The sequence below is a fragment of the Anarhichas minor genome, unplaced genomic scaffold (assembly GCF_050575085.1).
Source record: "Anarhichas minor isolate MPS153535 unplaced genomic scaffold, ASM5057508v1 ptg000017l, whole genome shotgun sequence".
Lineage (NCBI taxonomy): Eukaryota > Metazoa > Chordata > Actinopteri > Perciformes > Anarhichadidae > Anarhichas > Anarhichas minor.
Genome location: NW_027466463.1, coordinates 1,172,501 through 1,185,406, shown reverse-complemented (window position 1 = coordinate 1,185,406; position 12,906 = coordinate 1,172,501). Strand labels below are relative to the sequence as shown.

The 12,906-nt window shown below is 43.8% G+C and overlaps 2 non-coding genes across 2 annotated transcripts; both read left to right on the top strand.

Annotated features, from left to right (window-relative positions):
• Positions 1–1,312: 1,312 nt before the first annotated feature.
• On the top strand, positions 1,313–1,384 carry trnad-guc (transfer RNA aspartic acid (anticodon GUC)). Its single transcript has one exon. It is a non-coding gene; the product is annotated as a tRNA-Asp (tRNA).
• Positions 1,385–2,000: 616 nt separating this feature from the next.
• On the top strand, positions 2,001–2,072 carry trnad-guc (transfer RNA aspartic acid (anticodon GUC)). The gene has a single exon. It is a non-coding gene; the product is annotated as a tRNA-Asp (tRNA).
• Positions 2,073–12,906: the final 10,834 nt, after the last annotated feature.

Sequence of the window (12,906 nt, the reverse complement as noted above, 5' to 3'; positions counted from 1 at the left end):
ACGGGGAGTTTTCTACCAGTTGCTAGAACGACAACAGCCTTTTAACACAGAGACCATACATATCAAGCATGTTCCTGCTGTCAGAGACCGCTTCACATTAACGATATGATTGCCTACCTCGGCATGCATGAAAGGTTGCGCATCAGAATGGAAAATTCTGCCTCTTTTCATCCAGTTTGCTGGGAAGGCTAGTCAGAACACTTTGATTGTGTGGAGGAAAAGCTAACCCTGGGGCAGTTGTACTTACCCAGTTTCTGACAATTCCACTACATAGAGTGTTATTGTGTGGAGTAAGCAGGAACAAAGAATACCGTTTCCGCCCAGTTTCGAACGGGGGACTTTTCGCGTGTAAAGCCAACGTGATAACCACTACACTACGGAAACTGCTGAAGATGACTTTTACGCACGTGCCCAGGCTCAATGCACCATTCACACTTGACTGCAAACATTTCAGATGCCAGACGACATGATTTCCGAATGGATTCAGTCACAGCTGCTGTGTCATTGAGTGACAGTAAATGTCTAGTACACTTAAAGCCTCCCCTGTATAGCTCTAAGAATTCCCTTTAAAGGCCGGAACAGCGCCACTTTTTTTTCATTAGCCCAAAAACGCTACTAGCGCAGTCCTCGTTAGTATAGTGGATAGTATCTCCGCTTGTCACGTGGAAGACCAGGGTTCGATTCCCTGACGGGGAGTTTTCTACCAGTTGCTAGAACGACAACAGCCTTTTAACACAGAGACCATACATATCAAGCATGTTCCTGCTGTCAGAGACCGCTTCACATTAACGATATGATTGCCTACCTCGGCATGCATGAAAGGTTGCGCATCAGAATGGAAAATTCTGCCTCTTTTCATCCAGTTTGCTGGGAAGGCTAGTCAGAACACTTTGATTGTGTGGAGGAAAAGCTAACCCTGGGGCAGTTGTACTTACCCAGTTTCTGACAATTCCACTACATAGAGTGTTATTGTGTGGAGTAAGCAGGAACAAAGAATACTGTTTCCGCCCAGTTTCGAACGGGGGACTTTTCCCGTGTAAAGCCAACGTGATAACCACTACACTACGGAAACTGCTGAAGATGACTTTTACGCACGTGCCCAGGCTCAATGCACCATTCACACTTGACTGCAAACATTTCAGATGCCAGACGACATGATTTCCGAATGGATTCAGTCACAGCTGCTGTGTCATTGAGTGACAGTAAATGTCTAGTACACTTAAAGCCTCCCCTGTATAGCTCTAAGAATTCCCTTTAAAGGCCGGAACAGCGCCACTTTTTTTTCATTAGCCCAAAAACGCTACTAGCGCAGTCCTCGTTAGTATAGTGGATAGTATCTCCGCTTGTCACGCGGAAGACCAGGGTTCGATTCCCTGACGGGGAGTTTTCTACCAGTTGCTAGAACGACAACAGCCTTTTAACACAGAGACCATACATATCAAGCATGTTCCTGCTGTCAGAGACCGCTTCACATTAACGATATGATTGCCTACCTCGGCATGCATGAAAGGTTGCGCATCAGAATGGAAAATTCTGCCTCTTTTCATCCAGTTTGCTGGGAAGGCTAGTCAGAACACTTTGATTGTGTGGAGGAAAAGCTAACCCTGGGGCAGTTGTACTTACCCAGTTTCTGACAATTCCACTACATAGAGTGTTATTGTGTGGAGTAAGCAGGAACAAAGAATACTGTTTCCACCCAGTTTCGAACGGGGGACTTTTCGCGTGTAAAGCCAACGTGATAACCACTACACTACGGAAACTGCTGAAGATGACTTTTACGCACGTGCCCAGGCTCAATGCACCATTCACACTTGACTGCAAACATTTCAGATGCCAGACGACATGATTTCCGAATGGATTCAGTCACAGCTGCTGTGTCATTGAGTGACAGTAAATGTCTAGTACACTTAAAGCCTCCCCTGTATAGCTCTAAGAATTCCCTTTAAAGGCCGGAACAGCGCCACTTTTTTTTCATTAGCCCAAAAACGCTACTAGCGCAGTCCTCGTTAGTATAGTGGATAGTATCTCCGCTTGTCACGCGGAAGACCAGGGTTCGATTCCCTGACGGGGAGTTTTCTACCAGTTGCTAGAACGACAACAGCCTTTTAACACAGAGACCATACATATCAAGCATGTTCCTGCTGTCAGAGACCGCTTCACATTAACGATATGATTGCCTACCTCGGCATGCATGAAAGGTTGCGCATAATAGCATGCAGGTGTGATGGGATGAGTATGTCCAGGTGTGTTCAGGTGCAGCACTGGGCCGCTCATCCCAGCCAGGGAATCAGAAAATAGCCTGCAGAAACGATACTTCAAGTTGTTCTAAAAAAATACTTACCTTTAACCAACCTGATTTCAGGCCTTATTAAAGGGTATTTTTTTGCAACCTCTGGAGACATTTGTTGGATTGGAGATTGGTGGCTAAGATCCTTAAAGTAAAAATCACTAGTCCTTGTTGCTCTCCCTTTAATTGGGGAAAATAACGTGCAGGTGTGATGATCGTATCCAGGTGTGCTTAACGAATTAGGAGCTTTCCTCTAAACTCCTCCCCCTGGGTTTTCTTATATATTGTTTGTCTTGTCAGTTTCCCTTATCATTCCTCTGAAGAAGCCACAGAGTGGCGAAACGTCAGGAGCTCATACTTTGCACTTAACCATTAGCCTTGCTGACTTTTAAACATATGGTCTTTTGAGCCATGTTTTTATAATTATTTGATCCTTTCCCATGAAAGTAGTTTGCACAAGAATTGCACTTTATTGCACTAAAAATAGCACTTTGACACCGTCTGGTCTTCTAGCCAACGGCCAAAGGCCTCGAGAAACCAGCCATCTTAGAGAGTGTGTGTGGGGTGGTTTTGCCAGTGTGACTTGTGTGTTGACACCTTAAAGGGGTTTTTGAGTGTGGTTTGACACCATAAAGCACATTGTGCTGTTTTTAATAAACTGGCCCTTTCTCGGGTTCTTTTTGAGCCTACAAAATAATATATTAATGTGCTAGTGTCCCAGAAATGTGCTATTATACTTTAAATACTTAGGTCTTTTGTTAGAGGGACCTAGGGAAAAAGAAAAACTCCTTAAGATAGGGAGGATCAATCTGAAAAAAACCTTAATCACCATCATCCCTCTATCTCGGTTAAATATAATTTACAACAAGAGAAAATTGAATTCTTGGATACCGAGGTGTTCTTGGTTAGGAGGGGAAATGGAGAAGGGAGCCTGGGAACGAGGGTGTAATTTAAGCCGACCGACACCCACGCACTGTTACACAAGTCTAGTTACCACCCGAAGCACACCTACCGGGGAATTGTGAAATCAAAATTAATAAGGTTTCGTAGGATCTGTACGGTAGCGGGGGATGTCGAGTCGGCGACAAGGACCCTATTCCGGGCTCTGAGACGCCAGGGGTACAGTAGGACCTTCCTCCGGGGGATTAAGGTGGACGTCCAGCGGGACTACCAACTAGGCCTGAAACCCAGGGGGGAGGACAACAACCACCATCTAGTCCCCTTTGTCTCCACCTTTTCTCCTGCCTCCAGGACCTTGAATGCCAAGGTTAAAAGTAATTTTAAGAGGGTACAGGACCACGTGGAATCCCTTTCGGATTTCAAAATCATAGCAGCGTTTAGAAGAAACAAAAACATAAAAGATCTTCTAGTACATGCCTCCTTGGGGCGGAAAACATAAAAAAGACAAGCACAACAGACATTTTAAAAATATTAAATTCATGGTGAATCAACATACTCACCTGAGTGCACCTGTGTGGCATATGACCAAGCCAGGGTCAATGAATTTGATGTATTGTATCGAGTGCGTGGTTTGTAAAAAACTGTATATTGGGCAAACCAAGAACAGTTTAATTCTAAGACTGAAGCAACACTTGAACTTGATTGATAAGACTCATAAAGTTACTCACCTGTACGAACACTTCAGACAGCATGGGAGGGAAAATCTCCTCATCATGGGGTTGGAGTCAGGATCCTGGTGGTCAGATAGACAGCGACTGGCAAAAGAAAGACAGTGGATTAATAAACTCAACACAGTTTATCCATATGGTCTGAACCAAATTAATTAAAGCCAGTCGTCTAAACAATAAACTTACCCCCTCGGATGAGGGTGGGGATATCTCTTTTAGGACACCTGTTAATTATAAAACAAAAGATATAATACAAACCCTTTCTTGAGAAATAAATGTGTTAAGGCTTGAAATTTGTGAGCCCGTGCACCCTCGTTTCCCTTGCACCTAACCTGCCAGTGCCACAATAAAACCTGCTTTCACTTTATTTTTAGAAACTCATTTGGGGGAGATGGAAACACAGTAAAGTGAATTTTTTGATCCACTTTGGGACCCCCGATTGTCCCATGATAAGGGACCTAAGGATTTATGGACAATAATACACCCTGGGGGACATGGAGAGGTGTATTTTATTTACTTGGGGTTTGTACCCTGTGTTTCCCTCTGTTATTTGTTATGGGGCCCCTAATCTGTGTTTTCTTACACCTAATAGGGTATTGGACCTCTGGGGCCCAATTAAGACAGGTGTTCCTCTGATTGCCAGGTGTTCATATCAGACAGCTGAGACGACTTGGTCGTCTGATTGTAGGGAGCTACAGCCTATCAGCTCCCTTGTTGCTCCGCCTAGGGAGGCTACAAATACCTCCAACTTTCTTTTCATTCCTTATTCTCCTCTGAGGAAGGCACAACATGCCGAAACGTTAGGAGCTCCATTTTAAAACACTTTTAAGGTGTGATTATGCCCTTTTAAACTGTATCAGTCCCACTGATTCTCTCAGACCAGAGTTCAGTCTCAGTCCATCTTATTGTGTTTAGAAACACTCATTTATTTACCCTCTTTTAAAACAAAAGCTTTTCTTAAAGCTGGTCTGCAGAAGTCCCTGCACGGTCCTCACATATCACATGGTAGAAGAGCCTTTTCCTATAGGGCTGGCAGTCCGCTCTTATTATTGCACGTGTTTGGTTGTTTGCGGAGGTTTTACTTTGCACAGAGTGCCTCGCAGTTGGGAGGGTTTGAAAACATTTGCGGTTGTTTGCACAGTGCTAGCTGCACAGGTGCCTTTTTAGATGGGCTGTCCTCAGGAAGGGTTCTTTAGACCGCCGGTTGGTGGGAGAACCTGGCAATAAGGGACTTATAGGGAGGGTGTCTTTCTTCTTGTTTCAAGGATCAAGAGGGCCCCCCCTACCCCCAGAAAAAAACAGAAAGTGTCTTTCCATAATCATTAGGAAAGAACGGGTTTTTAGTGCAGACAGGGTGAATGAACTGACAAAAATCAGCGGGTTAAATCCCCGGGATTTCTTTTAGATATTGGACTGGGTCTGTCTGGTCTGGTGTTTATAAAATAACTTGTTTACTCACCATTTGGGGTGAATAGCAAGATATAGATCAGTGGGTTTAGAAAATAATTTGCTTTTTATAATTTTTTATTCCCCTTTCTTTTGAACTTGACATCCGAGATTTTACATTTGAGAGGGTTATGGCGGAATGGACCACAGTGGTCAGAAGGGGGAGGAGGAGGAGGGGGGGAGGTAGAGCCCCCCAATACAATAACAGGGAAAGGGGGTATCAGGAGAGGGAGGGTACATTGGGGAACCAGCCGGAGAGGATGGAAAAAAGGTATTTTAAATTACTTCAAGCTATACATCATGCGGAAGTGATTGGAAATACTCACCAGACAGACAACTTCCCGGTGGGTATGCTGAGACAGGTGAACAAACTAACAGCATTCATTAAACTATCGTCCCCAAACATAGCAACAACATCTAGGGTGAGGGACAATACCGATCAATGGATGAGAAATAATATGAGCATCCTAAAAGAACATTACGACTCGGTGATTGCCCTCGCCCTGGAAAACCTCCCGGTGTTCGATAGGGTGGCATGGGACAAAGCGATGACATACAGTAGAGGTAGATACAAACGACGCCTCACCGAAACCTCCATTGCCACCCTCTCGACTTTAGTGGGGGGGCCCCCGCTGGTGGGGGGACTGGGGGCGGTGGCTGGGGAGTTGAGTGAGGGAGAGTGGCCTGGCTTGCCACCAACAGACCAGGGCAGGCCGAGTAACCACTCGGGTCCCATTCCGGGCATTGGCCCTGGACCTAGAAGGGGGCAGACACCTTTACCACCCAGGCCACCTCGGACAGATTGGCCACGTCGCCCAACTTTTAGGCCTCGTTCCACCTCTGGCCCTAATATTGGTTTCGGCTCTGGCCTTGGCCCTCCTCCCCTCCTCGGTTCCTGCCCCAGCTTAAACCCCAATCTATTACTTGACCCCAGTCTCAACCTTAGCCCTGACCTCAACCTACTACCCAGTTCTAACCCCAACCCATTGTCCAGTCCTAACCTCAACCCATTACCCAGCCCTAACCCCAACCGAATTTCCAACCCTAGTCAGGAGGGTGGTGGTAATCGGGACAGCTACCCAGAGGGGGTTTCTCCAAGAGCTCTCTCGGACCCTGTACCTATCCCCATTGTAGGGGATTCCATCCGGGTTGATCCAGAGTTGGGATTGGCAGGGAGCCCTCAGGTTTGCCTAGCGGAGATCCATCAAGCTACATTTACCAGTGGCCTAGATAGCAGCCTGGGGTTCCGACCCAATTTTGAACTCGAGATCACAGGGAGTTCGGATTTTAATGGGGCTGGGGGGGACGAGAGTGTCGACTTACCTGGTCCTGAAGAGGGCGAGGCTCCACGCACTAATGTGGCGGTGGTCATACGGGAGTCGCAACAACTGATGGAGGGGAGTCAGTCCACCTTGGAGGGAGAGACTCCCCCCAGACGGACGGGTCACCCTCTTGAGGGGCGAGTCCGGACTTCCCTAAAGACTACCCGCCACTGTAGCACGTATTACAAAGGGGTGGAGTGGAGCCATGAGATCAAACAATAAAAGCTACTGCCAATAAAATCCTTAATTCTTGGATGTCACAGTTAAACTAAGAATAGGGGGACCTAGAGTGTCTAATCAGCCCCACTCTAACATTTTAAATCTTTCCACTTCTTTTTTCTTAACGGAGGATGAAGAAAGACTGCTAGAGAAGGGCCTCTATTTTATTCCAACTCCACTAGTGGTGGATAGACAGGAACTTCGAAGAGACCTACACAGGTATCACAGACAATTGAGGCTCCTAGACCATTTTAATTACAGTATGGATTTCTGTCGAAAGCCATTCATCAACCCCTCTACTTGGGAACCTGAGTGGGCTTCGGCCACAGAACCTTTGAAAAAACTGATCAGGCGAGATGTCCGGGATCTTGACAGGATCCACTGTAATAGGGAGAGGGAAAATAATTTATCTACAGGGGAAAGAAGCACTTGACCAACTAAAATCAAACCAGGAAATAGTGATCAAACCTGCAGACAAGGGGTCAAAAATTGTTATAATGGATAAACATCAATATTTAACTGAAGCGTACAGACAACTAAAGAACACAACACACTACTCTGTCACCTACTATCACAGCACAAGTCATTAGATTATTACAACATCTGATAACTTCTACTATCACAGTAGAAGTTATCAGATGTTGCCTACTATCACTGTAGAAGTTATCAGATGTTGCCTACTATCACTGTAGAAGTTATCAGATGTTGCCTACTATCACTGTAGAAGTTATCAGATGTTGCCTACTGTCACAGTAGAAGTTATCAGATGTTGCCTACTGTCACAGTAAAAGTTATCAGATGTTGCCTACTGTCACAGTAAAAGTTATCAGATGTTGCCTACTGTCACAGTAAAAGTTATCAGATGTTGCCTACTGTCACAGTAAAAGTTATCAGATGTTGCCTACTGTCACAGTAGAAGTTATCAGATGTTGCCTACTGTCACAGTAGAAGTTATCAGATGTTGCCTACTGTCACAGTAGAAGTTAACAGATGTTGCCTACTGTCACAGTAGAAGTTATCAGATGTTGCCTACTATCACAGCACAATTTATTAGATTATTACATCTGATAACTTCTACTGTCACAGTAGAAGTTATCAGATGTTGCTTACTATCACAGTAGAAGTTATCAGATGTTGCTTACTATCACTGTAGAAGTTATCAGATGTTGCCTACTGTCACAGTAGAAGTTATTAGATGTTGCCTACTGTCACAGTAGAAGTTATTAGATGTTGCCTACTATCACAGTAGAAGTTATCAGATGTTGCCTACTATCACAGTAGAAGTTATCAGATGTTGCCTACTATCACAGCACAATTTATTAGATTATTATATCTGATAACTTCTACTGTCACAGTAGAAGTTATCAGATGTTGCTTACTATCACTGTAGAAGTTATCAGATGTTGCCTACTGTCACAGTAGAAGTTATCAGATGTTGCCTACTATCACAGTAGAAGTTATCAGATGTTGCCTACTGTCACAGTAGAAGTTATCAGATGTTGCCTACTGTCACAGTAGAAGTTATCAGATGTTTGTCAGTGTACTGTTTAGCTGTGAAATTATGTTTGCTACCCGGCTGCCATTTAGTAGGTAGGTTGACAGTTGGGAAAACAGGCCAGAGTTAACTTTCTCATTTTACAGCTTAACAGTACACTAAATTAGGTGTCTGGGGTGAGAAATGGGCAATGCAGGACTAGAATCTTGCATTAGAGAATCCTCAGCTCTGATTGGTTGTTTTACTTTGGGTGCGGTGGAATCTTGCAAATGCCATTTGGAGCACTAAAAGGACAGGAGCCTGACTTTTTTCATCTCTCAGGATATAGTGACAGTTTAAGCACATATGGCAAAGTTATTATTAACTACAGCTTTTGAAAAAGGGAAAACATTTTTTACAAGTTTCTCATATAAACAATACATTTATTGTGGGCTTTTTTCAGTTTTTTTGTATTTAAATAGAATTGAACTTCTGCAAACCAAGCTATCAAATTACAAAATAAAAATAACATACCGTTACTGGCAATGTCTTCATGCCTATATCTTGACATGAACTTCCTTAACTTTTATAAAAATCTAAATGCCTTTCATCACTCCGATGAAAAATCGTGAATTGCTCTCTTTTGACTACAGATTCAGAAATAACAGATAGACAAAATGACAAAAAAAACATCACTTTTCCACACAAGTGAAGAGTTCCATTGGAGATGGAAGGGTAAAGGTCTCAGGCCTGACCCAGCATGTCACATACCATCCACATCGTGAAGACAGTCACTCACTGCATCAGTAGATTTTTGAGTGATTGTATTTTAGGTTTTAGGGATTTCTGTCCAAGTGAGAGAAGCACTATTTGAATAAACTCAATGGTGTACCTGAGCTGTTGAGGGTACTCCAAATTCAGGGCGTAAATAAGTCCAAAGACTAGGCACATGGCATGCGGAAGATTGTCAAGGTCATCCATCACCACTGTTCCTTCCAAAACGATTGCAGTAGCTGTAGACTCCAGGTGCAGCGAGTGAGGAGAGGCCACACAGTCTTCGGCAATGACTGTCAGGATCCCCATGGAGGTGTGGGACATGCCTGGAGGGTCATCGCAGTCCTAACAATAGCAGCATTAAAACCGCAAATGCATGTCAAATGTCATTTTGCATTTCTATAGTAGAACACACAATGAATATATTTGTGCCTCACAGCAAAACAAGGCTCCACAAAATCAATTAGGCATAGGTGATCAGTGCATCAAAAAAGTATAGCAGCACTAATTCAGGCTGAGTGGAAGAGAAGTAACTAATACCAAAAGATGAACAGAAGGAATGCATTAGATAGATTGGGCATCCTGTGGTGTGGAATTAAATAAATTTGACAAAGTCTACTTACAAAGCATGTCTTGAAGAAGTCTGTGTTCTCATCTCCAAGGATGACAGGAAGGCCACGGAGGACTGAGATTCGCTTCCCAGTAACATCTGTACATCTGTAAAATAATTTCAAACACAAAATTCCTAAGTATTCAAGGATAATCAATTGACGGTTCTGCATACACAATGTGGTGGGACTACTTTGGTCACCATATACATTTGTTTTAAACTTTGCTTGAGAAACCTACCCCTGGTGTGACTTGTTGCAGATATTCCTGAAGTTTCTGGCCGACACTTCTCCCCTTGGACTTGAAAATCTCAAGGAAGCTAGGAGTGCATTTGTCAAGTTCTTTGAAGAATTCTGCTTTCAGGTTTTTGCTTGATAAGCGACAGAACTCTGCCAAAATCTAAAGGAAAGAGTAGGACAATTAAGATTTAGTCATATTGGACCTACATTAAAAAACAGCAACAAAATACTACGTCACACTGGGCAGAAAACTAGTGTTGCAATGGCTTCCAGATTGAACATAAGTTACTGCAATTGCTGTATAAAAATTAGATAATGCATGCAAGGTGATATATGGTTCTTTACAAAGAATAATAGGTAACTCTCCTGAGTACTAGTTTGAGCCAATCACATACAGCAGCAGTGGTAGAAACCTATATTCAATCCTTGGAGGCCAGTGTGATTTGGTGATTTATTAGTTTGATTAGACACACTGGGATCGGGATTTGCAATGATCAATTCATAAAATCATATTTATAGGACTACTTTTTCAGTAGTATGACAGTAAAGCTAATTTGGTGACATAAAATATACATGACAAATAATGAAAATACATTACAACTAAAAACTTGAACGTGAAAAATATAGATTTACCTGACCCTCCGTAAAGAGTGCTGGCCACCTTTCAACTGTCTTTCACTGGAGGCTCCAAGGTCACCAACTCTTTTCTTCTCAAGGCAAACGTTGAGTCCATATTCTTGGATATCAGAGCAGCAGTTGGACGACGTTTCTTCATCTCCTCTACAAGTTCCAGTCGTTTGGACTCCATACTGGTCTCATCTTCACCCTCAGGAAAACAATCTGTGTGGAGGCATGGAATTGGAGTCAATCTGGCATAGCTTCCATGTTTTAAGCGGTAGTGTTTGAATAGTTGAGCCCTCTTTTCAGAAGAAAACAAGCAGTACTTACACTTCCAATTCATTGCCAGGTTTCAGCAAAGCCTACAAAAGAAACAACAAAAGCAATCAGTCAAACTGCAAATAACTCATAGTCAAGTTGCATGTTTATGGCTAACTAGCAATCAGTTTAATAGAAGATTTCAAGATTTTAAAACTTAAATCACAAATACTTGTCCTCTCTAGCCATGATATATATTGTATGTTTTTTCTCTATTATTCATAAGTTTTTGTTTGGTTTTAACAACTGAATTACCCATCCACAAGTGGATGTCTGGTAAGCTGAAAGTTTCCAACTTGCTATGGTTATATTGTACATACTTTCCAGTAAATATCACAATATAAGATGTTATTTTAACGTTAAAAACCGTAACGTAACGCTTGCTGTTGGGACACAGTGTCACTCTCTCTGTGCTCGAGAGGCCCGCCATCATACGGTTGTTGTAGAATTATTCCTCGTTCAGCTCAACCGAACACTACATTTCATCTTCATTTACTGACAGTAACGTTGTGAGACTCCCGTAATGCAGTGTATTTCAATGTACGCGATTCAGACAGCCACGGTTATTAATATAACCGCCACCATCATGTCTGCCTTTAAAACAATGCTTCGGTAACATCAAGAGTAATAAAGAAACGTGGCGTTATATGTCAAGTGTACTGTACGTTACTTCTAAATTGGTAAACGGATATGCAGATGTAACATTTTGACTCGTTTCCCGATAAGGTCGCTTCTCTGACGGTCCCATTTGACTGCGCCGTAGACGGTTGTAGGAGCCACGGACTCAAAAAAAAAAGAAAGGACATGCTTGTCAAATTCAAGAGTGGCCCAGAAAGATCGACACAGTTGCCATTGCACCCGCTAAAAAGTACGCTCCGTCTGCCAAGTCGTTGTTAAATGTACACTTATTGTAGCGGGGTTTGGCGCGGGCTAGCGTTAGCTAGGTTAGCTTTAACGTGTGCTAGCTTTCAAAATCGAAGACATAAAGTTAACCTCCAACCCCTAATTAACAGATCGATAATACGGTAAAGGGCCGACTAGGTTTGCTAAATAGATAGCCAGTGACATTTTATTTCATTATGTAGCTGAAACTTACCTTCAAATAACTTGACAAAGTAGCGCTCTCTTGCCACTTCGTGCATCCGCCATTACGCCTCGAGCAAAGAACGTCTCTTCAGTGGTGAAGTGTTGAACTGCGCATGTGTAATCGCCGAATGCGGCAGAGTTCGGTCTCGTGTTTCTCCGGACTTTGCGGATGGTTCCACCTCACTGATTTTTTTATATTAAAAGGTTACTTGAGCTGATGAGTTTCACAACTTTACTCACAAGAAAGTGTTCTTTACCACGTTTCTTTCAGTATAGTCAACTAATTAAGCAGAAATGAGTTACGGTCACTTTTTCTTTTAAGTAAGGTCCATCCATCCATCCATTTTCCTCCGCTTATCCGGGGTCGGGTCGCGGTGGCGACAGGCCAAGCAGGCTGACCCAGACTTCCCTCTCACCAGCAACATGTTCCAGCTCATTCTGGGGGATCTCGAGGCGTTCCCAGGCCAGCTGGGAGATGTAATCCCTCCAGCATGTTCTGGGTCTTCCCCGGGGTCTCTTCCCAGTTGGACGTGCCTGGAAAACCTCCAGTGGGAGGCGTCCAGGAGGCATCCTAATTAGATGCCCGAACCACCTCAGCTGACTCCTTTCGACGCGAAGGAGTAGCGGCTCGACTCCAAGCTCCCTCCTGATGACCGAGCTCCTTACCCTATCTCTAAGGCTGAGCCCGGCCACCCTACGGAGGAAGCTCATTTCAGCCGCTTGTAGCCGCGACCTTGTCCTTTCGGTCACGACCCAGAGTTCGTGACCATAGGTGAGGGTAGGAACGTAGACCGAGTGGTAAATTGAGAGCTTTGCCTTCCGGCTCAGCTCCCTCTTCACCAAGACGGTCCGGTGCAGAGCCTGCTTTACTGCTGCAGCCGCACCG